This window comes from Arachis hypogaea, chromosome 13 (assembly GCF_003086295.3).
Source record: "Arachis hypogaea cultivar Tifrunner chromosome 13, arahy.Tifrunner.gnm2.J5K5, whole genome shotgun sequence".
Lineage (NCBI taxonomy): Eukaryota > Viridiplantae > Streptophyta > Magnoliopsida > Fabales > Fabaceae > Arachis > Arachis hypogaea.
This window is the reverse complement of record NC_092048.1, coordinates 93,081,370-93,097,550: the sequence shown is the minus strand read 5'-3', so window position 1 is coordinate 93,097,550 and position 16,181 is coordinate 93,081,370. Positions and strand designations below refer to the sequence as shown.

Here is a 16,181-nt window from a genome sequence, read left to right as displayed (position 1 = left end):
CAGAAAACATAGAATCAAGCATTGAACCCTTACTGATGGTGTATATGCACTCTAGTCACTCTAGTGTATAGGGTAATCACTCCACTCTTCTCTAATCATGCTTTCTAGATTTTGTTCTTCACCTAACCAATCAACAAGTATTTAATGTACTAATGCAAACATCATGAGGTCTTTTAAGGTTGTAATTGGGCCAAGGTAAAGGTGAGGGTATATATATGGCTAAGTGAGCTATAAGTTAAATCCTTGATTAACCTAAGCTCTTACTTCTACATACACTCTTTATATTTTTAGAATCATGCCTAGCTACCCAAAATTTTTACTTTTACATTGCATACTCATGCATCAACTTTTCTCTTAACTTGTATCACACATGCATTGATTTTTCCATTAAACTTAACATTGGGGTAATTTTGTCCCCTTATTCATTTATTTAATTACTTAATTACTTGAATATTTTTGCTTTTTTTTTGAAGCATAAAAATATACATAACATTATCAATGCACCTGGATTTTTAATTTTCTGGTCTTACATGAGTAGGTACCCAAATTCCTAATTAATTCATCAATGTAAAAACATAACACATTTCCTTGTTAACCCATGTTCCCACGGCTTTCCCACACTACACAATCTCTATCTTAAGCTAACCAAAGATTCAATTTGGGGTATTACTTGTTTTTCTACTTAAGGTTAGTGATGTGGTAAAATATAGAACAAATGGGATTGAAAGGCTCAAAGTGGCTAACAAAGGTAAATGGAAAGGTAGGCTATTTGGGATAAGTGAGCTAATAAAATAACGGCCTCAATCATATGCATGCATATAACACATTAAACATTGGACATATATGATGGAACAAAATATAGATTACAATCATAGAGAAGCAAACACACAAGAATAAAAAATTTTTATGGTTAAATAATGTAACCATGTAATTAAGCTCAAGTCTCGCGGGTTGTTTGTTCTTAGCTTTAAACTATGTTCCAAATACAATCTTCAAACAAGTTTAACACAAAAAATTTAGATTTAAATTAGTGAAAATTTCAAAAATAGGATCTTAAAAAGAAACTTATTGTTTTTCAACCAAATAGAATATGCATGCAAATAACCTATTACTATGCAATTTATCCTATCCTAATAAAAGAAAAAAAATAACCTATTGGTGTTAAGAAAGAGCAGTTACCTTCGGAAGTCAGGTACTGACCGACCTCCCCACACTTAAAGCTTGGCACCGTCCTCGGTGCCATCAGTCAGGAACAAAGAGGGGCTGGTTGTAGCATCTCCACAATCGGGACCGTCATGGCTCCCTGTACTAGTAAATGAAATGGAGTCTGGGGTGTCTGGGTCTTCCTTAGGTGGGTGGTTACTGGTGCACGAAATTGTGATCTCAGGCAACGGCGCCAGAGACTCTGTACGCACGTCTTAATAAATCGTTTTTTATTCACAACTTCGATACAACTAACCAGCAAGTGCACTGGGTCGTCCAAGTAATAAACCTTACGTGAGTAAGGGTCGATCCCACGGAGATTGTTGGTATGAAGCAAGCTATGGTCACCTTGTAAATCTCAGTCAGGCAGATATCAAAAGGTTATGGAGTTTTCGAATATTAATAATAAATAGAAAATAAGGATAGAGATACTTATGTAATTCATTGGTTAGAATTTCAGATAAGCGTACAGAGATGCATTCGTTCTTCTGAACCTCTGCTTTCTTGCTGTCTTCATCCAATCAATCTTACTCCTTCCCATGGCTGGCTTTATGTAAGGACATCACTGTTGTCAATGGCTACTTTTAATCCTCTCTGGAAAATGGTCTGATGCGCTGTCACTGCATGGCTAATCGTCTGGAGGCATCACCTTTGTCAATGGCTGCATCCCATCCTCTTTTGAAAATAGTCCAAGTGCTCTATTATAGCACGGCTAATCATCTGAGGTTCTCGATCATACTGGAATAGGATTCACCCTCCTTTTGTGTCTGTCACTACGCCCAGCACTCGCGAGTTTGAAGTTCGTCACAGTCATTCAATCCTAGAGTCCTACTCGGAATACCACAGACAAGGTTTAGACTTTCCGGACTCTCATGAATGCCGCCATCAATCTAGCTTATACCACGAAGATTCTGATTAAGAGATCCAAGAGATACTGATTCAATCTAAGGTAGAACGGAAGTGGTTGTCAGACACGCGTTCATAGGGAATGATGATGATTGTCACGTTCATCACATTCAGGTTGAAGTGCGAATGAATATCTTAGAAGCGGAATAAGTTGAATTGAATAGAAAAACAGTAGTACTTTGCATTAATCTTTGAGGAACAGCAGAGCTCCACACCTTAATCTATGGAGTGTAGAAACTCTACCGTTGAAAATACATAAGTGAAAGGTCCAGGCATGGCCGAGAGGCCAGCCCCCAAAACGTGATCAATAGATCAGAAGATAATCCAAAGATGTCTAATACAATAGTAAAAAGTCCTATCTATACTAAACTAGTTACTAGGGTTTACAGAAGTAAGTAATTGATGCATAAATCCACTTCCGGGGCCCATTTGGTGTGTGCTTGGGCTGAGCTTGAATGTTACACGTGCAAAGGCTCTTTCTGGTGTTGAACGCCAGGTTGTAACGTATTTCTGGCGTTCAACTCTGGTTTGTGACGTGTTTTTGGCGTTTAACTCCAGACAACAGCGTAGAACTGGCGTTCAACGCCCTTTTACGCCGTCTAAACCCGGCCAAAGTATGGACTATTATACATTGTGGGAAAGCCCTGGATGTCTACTTTCCAACGCAATTGGAAGCGCGCCATTTTGAGTTATGTAGCTCCAGAAAATCCACTTTGAGTGCAGGGAGGTCAGAATCCAACAGCATCAGCAGTCCTTCTTCAACCTCTGAATCTGATTTTTGCTCAAGTCCCTCAATTTCAGCCAGAAAATACCTGAAATTACAGAAAAACACACAAATTCATAGTGAAGTCCAGAAATGTGAATTTAACATAAAAAGTAATGAAAACATTCCTAAAAGTAACTAGATCCTACTAAAAACAATGCCAAAAAGCGTATAAATTATCCGCTCATCACAACACCAAACTTAAATTGTTGCTTGTCCCCAAGCAAATGAAAATCAAATAGGATAAAAAGAAGAGAATATACTATAAATTCCAAACTATCAATGAAACATAGCTCCAATCAGATGAGCGGGACTTGTAGCTTTTTGCCTCTTGAATAGTTTTGGCATCTCACTTTATCCATTGAGGTTCAGAATGATTGGCATCTATAGGAACTCAGAGTTCAGATAGTGTTATTGATTCTCCTAGTTCAATATGATGATTCTTGAACACAGCTATTTTATGAGTCTTGGCCGTGGCCCTAAGCACTTTGTTTTCCAGTATTACCACCGGATACATAAATGCCACAGACACATAACTGGGTGAACCTTTTCAGATTGTGACTCAGCTTTGCTAAAGTCCCCAATTAGAGGTGTCCAGGGTTCTTAAGCACACTCTTTTTTTTTTGCTTTGGACCTTGACTTTAACCGCTCAGTCTCAAGTTTTCACTTGACACCTACACGCCACAAGCACATGGTTAGGGACAGCTTGGTTTAGCCGCTTAGGCCAGGATTTTATTCCTTTAGGCCCTCCTATCCACTGATGCTCAAAGCCTTGGGATCCTTTTTATTTACCCTTGCCTTTTAGTTTTAAGGGTTATTGGCTTTTTGCTCTTGCCTTTTGGTTTTAAGAGCTTTGGCTTTTTCTGCTTGCTTTTCCTCTTCTTCTTTTTTTCGCCTATTTTTTTTTTCTGCAAGTTTTGTTCTTTGCTGCTTTTTCTTGCTTCAAGAATCATTTTTATGATTTTTCAGATTATCAAATAACATGTCTCCTTGTCATCATTCTTTCAAGAGCCAACATATTTAACATTCTTAAACAACAACTTCAAAAGATATATGCACTGTTCAAGCATTCATTCAGAAAACAAGAAGCATTGTCACCACATCAACATAATTAAACTAAGTTCAAGGATAAATTCAAAACTCATGTACTTCTTGTTCTTTTGAGTTAAAACATTTTTCATTTAAGAGAGGTGATGGATTCATAGGACATTCATAACTTTAAGACATAGTTACTAACTACTAATGATCATGTAATAAGACACAAACATAGATAAGCACTTAACAGAGAAAACGAAAACAGAGAAAGTAAGAACAAGGAATGAGTCCACCTTAGTGATGGTGGCATTTCCTTCTTGAGGAACCAATGATGTCCTTGAGCTCTTCTATGTCTCTTCCTTGTCTTTGTTGCTCCTCCCTCATTGCTTTTTGATCTTCTCTTATTTCATGAAGGATGATGGAGTGCTCTTGATGTTCCACCCTTAGTTGTCCCATGTTGATTTGCTCCCAAAAATTCTGTGGAGGAAAGTGCATCCCTTGAGGTATCTCAGGGGTTTCTTGATGATGAGCTTCTTCATGTGCCTGTTGAGATCCATGAATGTGCTCTCTTGTTTGCTCCATCTTTTTCTTAGTGATGGGCTTGTGAGATGAATCTTTCCATCTCCCATGGCTCAGAGGTGGAAGCAATTGTCTTCCCTTTTCTCTTTCTTGAGGTTTCTCTGGCCTTAGGTGCCATTAATGGTTATGGAAAAACAAAAAAGCTATGCTTTTACCACACCAAACTTAGAATGTTGCTCGCCCTCGAGCAAAAGAAGAAAGAATAGAAGAAGAAGAAGAAGATATGGAGGAGATGGAGGGATGTGTGTATTCGGCCATATGGGTGGGATTGGGTGGGAAAGAGATGTTGAATTTTGAAGGTGGGTGGGTGTATGGATGTGAGTGGTAAATGGAAATAGGGAAGAGAGATTGAGGTGATTGGTGAAGAGTTTTGGGAAGAGTGTTTATGGGATTGTGTGAAAGAGGGTTGAGAAGAAGTGAGTGGAGGTAGGTGGGGATCCTGTGGGCCACAGATCCTGAGGTGATCCTGTACGGTCCAGAGATCCTGAGGTGTTCAAAGATTTACAACCTTGCCCCAAATTAGGCATGCAAAATGCCCTTGCACACAACTCTGGGCGTTCAGCGCCAAATTGGTGCTTGTTCTGGGCGTTGAACGCCCATTTGTTGCCCATTTCTGGCGTTGAACGCTAGAACCATGCTTGTTCTGGGCGTTCAGCGCCAGCTCTTTTCCAGGGTGCAATTCTGGTGTTCAAACGGCCAGATGCTGCCCATTTTGGGCGTTCAGCACCAGAACCATGCTCTGTTCTGGTGTTGAACGCCAGCCAGATGCTTCTTACTGGCGTTTAAACGCCAGTAAGGTCTTCCTCCAGGGTGTGATTTTTCTTCTGCTGTTTTTGATTCCGTTTTCAATTTTTATATTTATTTTGTGACTCCACATGATCATGAACCTAATAAAACATGAAAGAACAAGAAAAATAAAACTAGATAAATAAAAATTGGGTTGCCTCCCAACAAGCGTTTCTTTAATGTCAATAGCTTGACAGTGGGCTCTCATGGAGCCTCACAGATGTTCAGAACATTTTTGAGACTTCCCAACACCAAACTTAGAGTTTGGATATGGGAGTTCAACACCAAACTTAGAGTTTGGTTGTGGCCTCCCAACACCAAACTTAGAGTTTGACTGTGGGGGCTCTGGTTGACTCTGTTTTGAGAGAAGTTTACTGTGCCTCTTTTCCATGTTTACAGAAGGGTAACCTTGAGTTGTAAACACAAGGGAGTCGTCATTCAATTGAAGGACTAGTTCTCCTCTGTCAACATCAATCACAGCTCTTACTGTGGCTAGGAAGGGTCTTCCAAGGATGATGGATTCATCATCATTCTTCCCAGTATCCAGGACTATGAAATCAGCAGGGATGTAAAGGCCTTCAACCTTTACTAACACGTCCTCTACTTGTCCATAAGCCTATTTTCTTGAATTGTCTGCCATCTCTAATGAGATTTTAGCAGCTTGCACCCCATAGATTCCCAGTTTCTCTATTACAGAGAGGGGCATGAGGTTTATCCCTGAACCAAGGTCACACAGAGCCTTTTCAAAGATCATGGTGCCTATGGTACAAGGTATTATGAACTTTCCAGGATCCTGTTTCTTCTGAGGCAATGTCAGTTGATCCAGATCACTTAGTTCATTGATGAACAAGGGAGGTTCATCTTCCCAAGTTCCAATGCCAAATAATTTGGCATTCAGCTTCATGATTGCACCAAGGTACTTGGTAACTTGCTCTTCAGTAACATCTTCATTCTCTTCAGAAGAGGAATACTCATCAGAGCTCATGAATGGCATGAGGAGGTTTAATGAAATCTCTATAGTCTCTAGATGAGCCTCAGATTCCTTTGGTTCCTCAGAGGGAAGCTCCTTATTGATGACTGGGATTCACGTCCTCTCCTCCCCTTACAGGTTCGGCCATGGTGATCAATTCAATGGCCTTGCACTCTCCTTTTGGGTTTTCTTCTGTATTACTTGGGAGAGTACTAGGAGGGATTTCAGTGATCCTTTTACTCAGCTGGCCCACTTGTGCTTCCAAATTTCTAATGGAAGACCTTGTTTCATTCATGAAACTCACAGTGGCCTTAGATAGATCAGAGACTAAGTTTGCTAAATTAGAAGTATTTTGTTCAGAGTTCTCTGTCTGTTGCTGAGTGGATGATGGAAAAGGTTTACTGTTGTTAAACCTGTTTCTTCCACCATTATTAAAGCCTTGTTGAGGCTTTTGATCCTTCCATGAGAAATTTGGATGATTTCTCCATGATGGATTATAGGTGTTTCCATAAGGTTCACCCATATAATTCACCTCTGCTATTGCAGGGTTTTCAGGATCATAAGCTTCTTCTTCAGAAGATGCCTCTTGAGTACTGTTGGATGCAGCTTGCATTCCATTCAGACTCTGAGAAATCATATTGACTGGATGAGTCAATATTTTATTTTGAGCCAATATGGCATTCAGAGTATCAATTTCAGGAACTCCCTTCTTCTGAGGCGTCCCATTACTCACAGGATTCCTCTCAGAAGTGTACATGAACTGGTTATTAGCAACCATATCAATGAGTTCTTGAGCTTCTGCAGGCGTTTTCTTTAGGTGAATGGATCCACCTGCAGAAGTATCCAATGACATCTTTGATAGCTCAGATAAACCATCATAGAATATATCCAGGATGGTCCATTCTGAAAGCATGTTAGAAGGACACTTTTTGGTCAGTTGCTTGTATCTCTCCCAAGCTTCATAGAGGGATTCACCTTCTTTCTGTCTGAAGGTTTGAACATCCACTCTAAGCTTGCTCAGCTTTTGAGGAGGAAAGAACTTGGCTAAGAAAGTTGTGACCAGCTTATCCCAAGAGTTCAGGCTATCCTTGGGTTGAGAGTCCAACCACACTCTAGCTCTGAAAGAATTCAGTTAAGAACTGAAAATGATCTTCAGATGGAAATCCATGAAACTTGCAGTTCTGCTGCATCAGAGAAACTAATTGAGGTTTCAGCTCAAAGTTGTTTGCTCCAATGGCAGGAATGGATATACTTCTTCCATGTAAATTGGAGTTTGGTGCAGTGAAGTCACCAAGCATTCTCCTTGCATTATTGTTGTTGGGTTCGGCTGCATCTCCTTTACTTGTTCGAAATTTTCAATAAGGTTGTCTCTGGATTGTTGTAATTTAGCTTCTCTTAGTTTCCTCTTCAGAGTCCTTTCAAGTTCTGGATCAGCTTCAACAAGAATGCCTTTTTCCTTGTTCCTGCTCATAAGAAAGAGAAGAGAACAAGAAACGAAGAGGAATCCTCTATGTCACAGTAAAGAGGTTCCTTATTGTTAGTAGAAGAAGAAAAGGAATAGGGGTGAAGAAGAATGAAGAATCCAAACACAAGGGTACGGATAGGAGCAGTGATGTGAGATGAAGAAAAGTGTTAGTAGATGAATAAATAATTAGAAGGAGATGAGGGAGAAGGATTTTCGAAAATTATTTTTGAAAAAGGGTTAGTGATTTTCGAAAATAGTTTTTGAAAAAGGTTAGTAATTTTCGAAAATTAAAATAAAAAATTAGAATAATTAGTTAATTAAAAAGAAATTTTGAAAAAGAGGGAAGGGATTTTCGAAAATTGGAGAGAGAGAGTTAGTTAGGTAGTTTTGAAAAAGATAAGAAACAAACAAAAGTTAGTTAGTTAGTTGAAACAAATTTTGAAAAGATAAGAAGTTAGGAAGTTAGAAAAGATATTTTGAAATCAAATTTCTGAAAAAGATAAGATAAGAAGATATTTTTGAAAAGATATGATTGAAATTAGTTTTTGAAAAAGATTTGATTTTTAAAATCACAATTAATGACTTGATTCACAAGAAATCACAAGATATGATTCTAGAACTTAAAGTTTGAATCTTTCTTAACAAGCAAGTAACAAACTTGAAATTTTTGAATCAAAACATTAATTGATGATGTTATTTTCGAAAATTATGATATAAAATTAAGAAAAAGATTTTTGAAAATTATTTTTAAAATTTTCAAAAATAACTAAGAAAAATGAAAAAGATTTGATTTTTGAAAAAGATTTTGAAAAAGATAAAATTTTTAAATTGAAAATTTGATTTGACTCATAAAAACAACTGGATTTTAAAAATTTTTGAAAAAGTCAAATCTAATTTTCGAAATTTTAAGAGAGAAAAAGGGAAAGATATATTTTTTTATTTTTTGAATTTTTAATGAGGAGAGAGAAGAAAATGAAAATGATGCATTGCATGAAATTTTTAGATCAAAACAATGAATGCATACAAGAATGCTATGAATGTCAAGATGAACACCAAGAACACTTTGAATGTCAAGATGAACACCAAGAACATATTTTTGAAAATTTTTATATGCAAAGAAAACATGCAAGACACCAAACTTAGAAATATTTCATGTTTAGACTCTATGGATGCAAAAATGCACATGTAAAACAAGAAAAGATGCAAAACAAGAAAAAATCAAGATCAAACAAGAAGACTTACCAAGAACAACTTGAAGATCATGAAGAACACCATGAATATATGAATTTTTCGAAAAATGCATGAATATGCAATTGACACCAAACTTTCAACTTGACTCAAGACTCAAACAAGAAACACAAAATATTTTTGATTTTTATGATTTTATGATTTTTTTGTATTTTCTTGTAATTTTTTTCGAAAATCATTTTGAAAAAGAAAAATAAGGATTCCAAAATTTTTAATATGAATTCCAGGAATCTTATGCTCTTTAGTCTAAAGCTCCAATCAAAGGGTCAGGCATGGCTTAGTAGCCAGCCAAGCTTTAGTATGTAACTTAGACATGACACGCCTGACATTCCCTATCCAGAAGAATTAGGCATGGCTTTACAGCCAGCCAGGCTTCAACATGCTTCATGAAACACTAGAATTCATTCTTAAAAATTCTGAAGAAATATATTTTTGAAAACATTTTTATTTTAAAATTTTTTTGAAAACAAAGGAGAAATTTTTGAAAGAATTTTTTTTTCAAATATTTTTGAAAATAAAACAAAAAGAAAATTACCTAATCTGAGCAACAAGATGAACCGTCAATTGTCCAAACTCAAACAATCCCTGGCAACGGCGCCAAAAACTTGGTGCACGAAATTGTGATCTCAGGCAACGGCGCCAGAAACTCTGTACGCACGTCTTAATAAATCGTTTTTCATTCACAACTTCGATACAACTAACCAGCAAGTGCACTGGGTCATCCAAGTAATAAACCTTACGTGAGCAAAGGTCGATCCCACGGAGATTGTTGGTATGAAGCAAGCTATGGTCACCTTGTAAATCTCAGTCAGGCGGATATCAAAAGGTTTTGGAGTTTTCGAATATTAATAATAAATAGAAAATAAGGATAGAGATACTTATGTAATTCATTGGTTAGAATTTCAGATAAGCGTATAGAGATGCATTCGTTCCTCTGAACCTCTGCTTTCTTGCTGTCTTCATCCAATCAATCTTACTCCTTCCCATGGCTGGCTTTATGTAAGGACATCACCGTTGTCAATGGCTACTTTTAATCCTCTTTGGAAAATGGACTGATGCACTGTCACTGCATGGCTAATCGTCTGGAGGCATCACCCTTGTCAATGGTTGCATCCCATCCTCTTGTGAAAATGGTCCAAGTGCTCTGTCACAGCACGGCTAATCATCTGAGGTTCTCGATCATACTGGAATAGGATTCACCCTCCTTTTGCGTCTGTCACTACGCCCAACACTCGCGAGTTTGAAGTTCGTCACAGTCATTCAATCCCAGAGTCCTACTCGGAATACCACAGACAAGGTTTAGACTTTCCGGACTCTCATGAATGCCGCCATCAATCTAGCTTATACCACGAAGATTCTGATTAAGAGATCCAAGAGATACTCATTCAATCTAAGGTAGAACGGAAGTGGTTGTCAGGCACGCATTCATAGGGAATGATGATGATTGTCACATTCATCACATTCAGGTTAAAGTGCGAATGAATATCTTAGAAGCAGAATAAGTTGAATTGAATAGAAAAACAGTAGTACTTTGCATTAATCTTTGAGGAACAGCAGAGCTCCACACCTTAATCTATGGGGTGTAGAAACTCTACCGTTGAAAATACATAAGTGAAAGGTCCAAGCATGGCCGAGAGGCCAGCCCCCAAAACGTGATCAATAGATCAGAAGATAATCCAAAGATGTCTAATACAATAGTAAAAAGTCCTATCTATACTAAACTAGTTACTAGGGTTTACAGAAGTAAGTAATTGATGCATAAATCCACTTCCGGGGCCCACTTGGTGTGTGCTTGGGCTGAGCTTGAATGTTACACGTGCAGAGGCTCTTTCTGGAGTTGAACACTAGGTTGTAACGTATTTCTGGCGTTCAACTCTGGTTTGTGATGTGTTTCTGGCGTTTAACTCCAGATAGCAGCATAGAACTGGCGTTCAATGCCCTTTTACGCCATCTAAACTCGGCCAAAGTATGGACTATTATACATTGCGAGAAAGCCCTGGATGTCTACTTTCCAACGCAATTGGAAGCGCGCCATTTTGAGTTCTGTAGCTCCAGAAAATCCACTTTGAGTGCAGGGAAGTCAGAATCCAACAGCATCAGCAGTCCTTCTTCAACCTCTGAATCTGATTTTTGCTCAAGTCCCTCAATTTCAGCCAGAAAATACCTGAAATCACAGAAAAACACACAAACTCATAGTGAAGTCCAGAAATGTGAATTTAACATAAAAACTAATGAAAATATCCCTAAAAGTAACTAGATCCTACTAAAAACATACTAAAAATAATGCCAAAAAGCGTATAAATTATCCGCTCATCAGTTACCAACAAGTAGCTCCTTGATGTATGTAAATCTGTGCTTGTTACGGCGCTCTCTTTGCTTTCCTTGCCGGTCAAGCCGGTCCATATTCTCAAGTATCTGATGTAGCAATTGGTTTGTTGAAGGTGCTTGTGATGTGGTAGGAGAAGGGATATCTTCCGCTGGTTCTGTGCTTCGGTTGATAGTGGCTGCTGGAGGTCTGATATACTTCCCGTTAGGGACATATAGATCATCCCGTGGAAGCATGGCCTTGGTGTCTGATGAGCGGATAATTTATACGCTTTTTGGCATTGTTTTTAGTATGTTTTTAGTAGAATCTAGTTACTTTTTGGGATGTTTTCATTAGTTTTTATGTTAAATTCACATTTCTGGACTTTACTATGAGTTTGTGTGTTTTTCTATGATTTCAAGTATTTTCTGGCTGAAATTGAGGGACTTGAGCAAAAATCAGATTCAGAGGTTGAAGAAGGACTGCTGATGCTGTTGGATTCTGACCTCCCTGCACTCAAAGTGGATTTTCTGGAGCTACAGAACTCAAAATGGCACGCTTCCAATTGCGTTGGAAATTAGACATCCAGGGCTTTCTATAAATATATAATAGTCCATACTTTGGCCGAGTTTAGATGACACAAATGGGCGTTGAATGCCAGTTCTACGCTGCTGTCTGGAGTTAAACGCCAGAAACACGTCACAAACCAGAGCTGAACGCCAGAAATACGTTAAAACCTGACGTTCAACTCCAGAAAAAGCCTCTGCACGTGGAAATCTAAAGCTCAGCCCAAGCACACACCAAGTGGGCCCCGGAAGTGGATTTATGCATCAATTACTTACTTCTGTAAACCCTAGTGACTAGTTTATTATAAATAGAACTTTTTATCATTGTATTCGCAGTCTTGGTTACTCCGGTTCCCTTCTGGGGCCGAGACCAATGAACTCCATTATCACTTATGTATTTTCAACGGTAGAGTTTCTACACTCCATAGATTAAGGTGTGGAGCTCTGCTGTTCCTCAAAGATTAATGCAAAGTACTACTGTTTTCTATTCAATTCAACTTATTCCGCTTCTAAGATATTCATTCGCACTTCAACCTGAATGTGATGAACGTGACAATCATCATTATTCCCTATGAACGCGTGCCTGACAACCACTTTCGTTCTACCTTAGATTGAATGTGTATCTCTTAGATCTCTTAATCAGAATCTTCGTGGTGTAAGCTAGATTGATGGCGGCATTCATGAGAATCCGGAAAGTCTAAACCTTTTCTGTGGTATTCCGAGTAGGATTTAGGGATTGAATGACTGTGACGAGCTTCAAACTCACGAGTGTTGGGCGTAGTGACAGACGCAAAAGGAGGGTGAATCCTATTCCAGTATGATCGAGAACCTCAGATGATTAGCCGTGCTGTGACAGAGCATTTGGACCATTTTCACAAGAGGATGGGATGTAGCCATTAACAACGGTGATGCCCTTACATAAAGCCAGCCATGGAAAGGAGTAGGATTGATTGGATGAAGGCAGTAGGAAAGGAGAGGTTCAGAGGAACGAAAGCATCTCTATGCGCTTATCTGAAATTCTCACCAATGATTTACATAAGTATTTCTATCCTTCTTTTATTATTTAATTTCGAAAACTCCATAACTATTTTATATCCGCCTGACTGAGATTTACAAGGTGACCATAGCTTGCTTCATACCAACAATCTCCGTGGGATCGACCCTTACTCACGTAAGGTTTATTACTTGGACGACCCAGTGCACTTGCTGGTTAGTTGTATCGACGTTGTGACAAATTATGAATTGAGATTAGAGCACCAAGTTTTTGGAGCCATTACCAGAGATCACAATTTCGTGCACAAAGTTTTTGGCGCCATTGCCGGGGATTGTTCGAGTTTGGACAACTGACGGTTCATCTTGTTGCTCAGATTAGGTAACTTTCTTTTTGTTTTATTTTCAAAAATTTTTCAAAAAAATTTCTTCTTTGTTTTCGAAAAAAAAAATTTTAAAATAAAAATGTTTACAAAAATATATTTTTCTTCAGAATTTTTAAGAATGAATTCTAGTGTTTCATGAAGCATGTTGAAGCCTGGCTGGCTGTAAAGCCATGTCTAATTCTTCTGGATAGGGAATGTCAGGCGTGTCATGTCTGAGTTACATACTAAAGCTTGGCTGGCTATTAAGCCTTGCCTGACCCCTTTGATTGGAGCTTTAGTCTAAAGAGCATAAGATTCCTGGAATTCATATTAAAAATTTTGGAATCCTTATTTTTCTTTTTCAAAATAATTTTCGAAAAAATTAAAAGAAAATACAAAAAAAATCATAAAATCATAAAAATCAAAAATATTTTGTGTTTCTTGTTTGAGTCTTGAGTCAATTTTTAAGTTTGGTGTCAATTTCATGTTCATCTTGCATTTTTCGAAAATTCATGCATTCATAGTGTTCTTCATGATCTTCAAGTTGTTCTTGGTAAGTCTTCTTGTTTGATCTTCATATTTTCTGGTTTTGCATCTTTTCTTATTTTTCATATGCATTTTTCGTTTGTTAGAGTCTAAACATGAAAGATTTCTAAGATTGGTGTCTTGCATGTTTTCTTTGCATCAAAAAATTTTTCAAAAATAAGTTCTTGATGTTCATCTTGACATTCAAAGTGTTCTTGGTGTTCATCTTGACATTCATAGCATTCTTGCATGCATTCATTGTTTTGATCTAAAAATTCCATGCATTGCATCATTTTCATTGTTTTTCTCTCTCATCATTAAAAATTCAAAAATAAAAAAAATATATCTTTCCCTTTTTCTCTCTTAAAATTTTGAAAATTAGATTTGACTTTTTCAAAAATTTTTAAAATCCAGTTGTTTTTATGAGTCAAATCAAATTTTCAATTTAAAAATCTTATCTTTTTCAAAATATTTTTTCAAAAATCAAATTTTTTTCATTTTTCTTAGTTATTTTCGAAATTTTCAAAAATATTTTTCAAAAATCTTTTTCTTATTTTTATCACAATTTTCGAAAATAACATCATCAATTAATGTTTTGATTCAAAAATTTCAAGTTTGTTACTTGCTTGTTAAGAAAGATTCAAACTTTAAGTTCTAGAATCATATTTTGTGATTTCTTGTGAATCAAGTCATTAATTGTGATTTTAAAAAGAAAAAAAAAATCAAATCTTTTTCAAAACTAACTTCAATCATATCTTTTCAAAAATATCTTCTTATCATATCTTTTTCAAAAATTTGATTTCAAAATATCTTTTCTAACTTCTTATCTTCTTATCTTTTCAAAATTGATTTTCAAATTTGTTTCAACTAACTAACCAACTTTTTGTTTGTTTCTTATCTTTTTCAAAACCACCTAACTAACTCTCTCTCTAATTTTCGAAAATATCTTCCACCTTTTTCAAAATTTCTTTTTAATTAACTAATTATTTTCATTTTTTATTTTAATTTTCGAAAATTACTAACCTTTTTCAAAAACTATTTTCGAAAATCACTAACTCTTTTTCAAAAATTATTTTCGAAAATTCTCCCTCTCTCTCATCTCCTTCTATTTATTTATTCATCTACTAACATCTCCTCATCTCACATCACTGCTTATATCCTTACCCTTGTGTTTGGATTCTTCATTCTTCTTCACCCCTATTCCTTTTCTTCTTCTACTAACAATAAGGAACCTCTTTACTGTGACATAGAGGATTCCTCTTCTTTTCTTGTTCTCTTCTCTTTCTTATGAGCAGGAACAAAGAAAAAGGCATTCTTGTTGAAGCTGATCCAGAACCTGAAAGGACTCTGAAGAAGAAACTAAGAGAAGCTAAATTACAACAATCTAGAGACAACCTTATTGAAAATTTCGAACAAATAAAGGAGATGGCAGCCGAACCCAACAACAATAATGCAAGGAGAATGCTTGGTGACATTACTGCACCTAATTCCAATTTACATGGAAGAAGCATCTCCATCCCTACCGTTGGAGCAAACAATTTTGAGCTGAAACCTCAGCTAGTTTCTCTGATGCAGCAGAACTGCAAGTTTCATGGACTTCCATCTGAAGATCTCTTTCAGTTCTTAACTGAATTTTTGCAGATCTGTGATACTGTTAAGACTAATGGAGTAGATCCTAAAGTCTACAAGCTCATGCTTTTCCCTTTTGCTGTAAGAGACAGAGCCAGAGTGTGGTTGGACTCTCAACCCAAAGACAGCCTGAACTCTTGGGATAAGCTGGTCACGGCTTTCTTAGCCAAGTTCTTTCCTCCTCAAAAGCTGAGCAAGCTTAGAGTGGATGTTCAGACCATCAGACAGAAGGAAGGTGAATCCTTCTATGAAGCTTGGGAGAGATACAAGGAACTGACCAAAAAGTGTCTTTCTGACATGCTTTCAGAATGGACCATCCTGGATATATTCTATGATGGTCTGTCTGAATTAGCAAAGACGTCATTGGACACTTCTGCAGGTGGATCCATTCACCTAAAGAAAACGCCTGCAGAAGCTCAAGAACTCATTGACATGGTTGCTAATAACCAGTTCATGTACACTTCTGAGAGGAATCCTGTGAGTAATGGGACGCCTATGAAGAAGGGAGTGCAAGGCCATTGAAAGCAGAGGTTCAGAGGAACGAAAGCATCTCTATGCGCTTATCTGAAATTCTCACCAATGATTTACATAAGTATTTCTATCCTTCTTTTATTATTTAATTTCGAAAACTCCATAACTATTTTATATCCGCCTGACTGAGATTTACAAGGTGACCATAGCTTGCTTCATACCAACAATCTCTGTGGGATCGACCCTTACTCATGTAAGGTTTATTACTTGGACGACCCAGTGCACTTGCTGGTTTGTTGTATCGAAGTTGTGACAAATTATGAATTGAGATTAGAGCACCAAGTTTTTGGAGCCATTATCAGAGATCACCATTTC

At 37.2% G+C, this 16,181-nt stretch overlaps 2 non-coding genes across 2 annotated transcripts; one reads left to right on the top strand and one right to left on the bottom strand.

Annotated features, from left to right (window-relative positions):
• The first annotated feature begins 7,149 nt into the window (after window positions 1–7,149).
• On the top strand, window positions 7,150–7,257 carry LOC112738585 (small nucleolar RNA R71). Its single transcript, XR_003169538.1, has one exon. It is a non-coding gene; the product is annotated as a small nucleolar RNA R71 (small nucleolar RNA).
• An 8,273-nt stretch (window positions 7,258–15,530) lies between these two features.
• Window positions 15,531–15,638, bottom strand: LOC112739126 (small nucleolar RNA R71). The gene has a single exon (XR_003170066.1). It is a non-coding gene; the product is annotated as a small nucleolar RNA R71 (small nucleolar RNA).
• Between the last annotated feature and the right edge of the window lie 543 nt (window positions 15,639–16,181).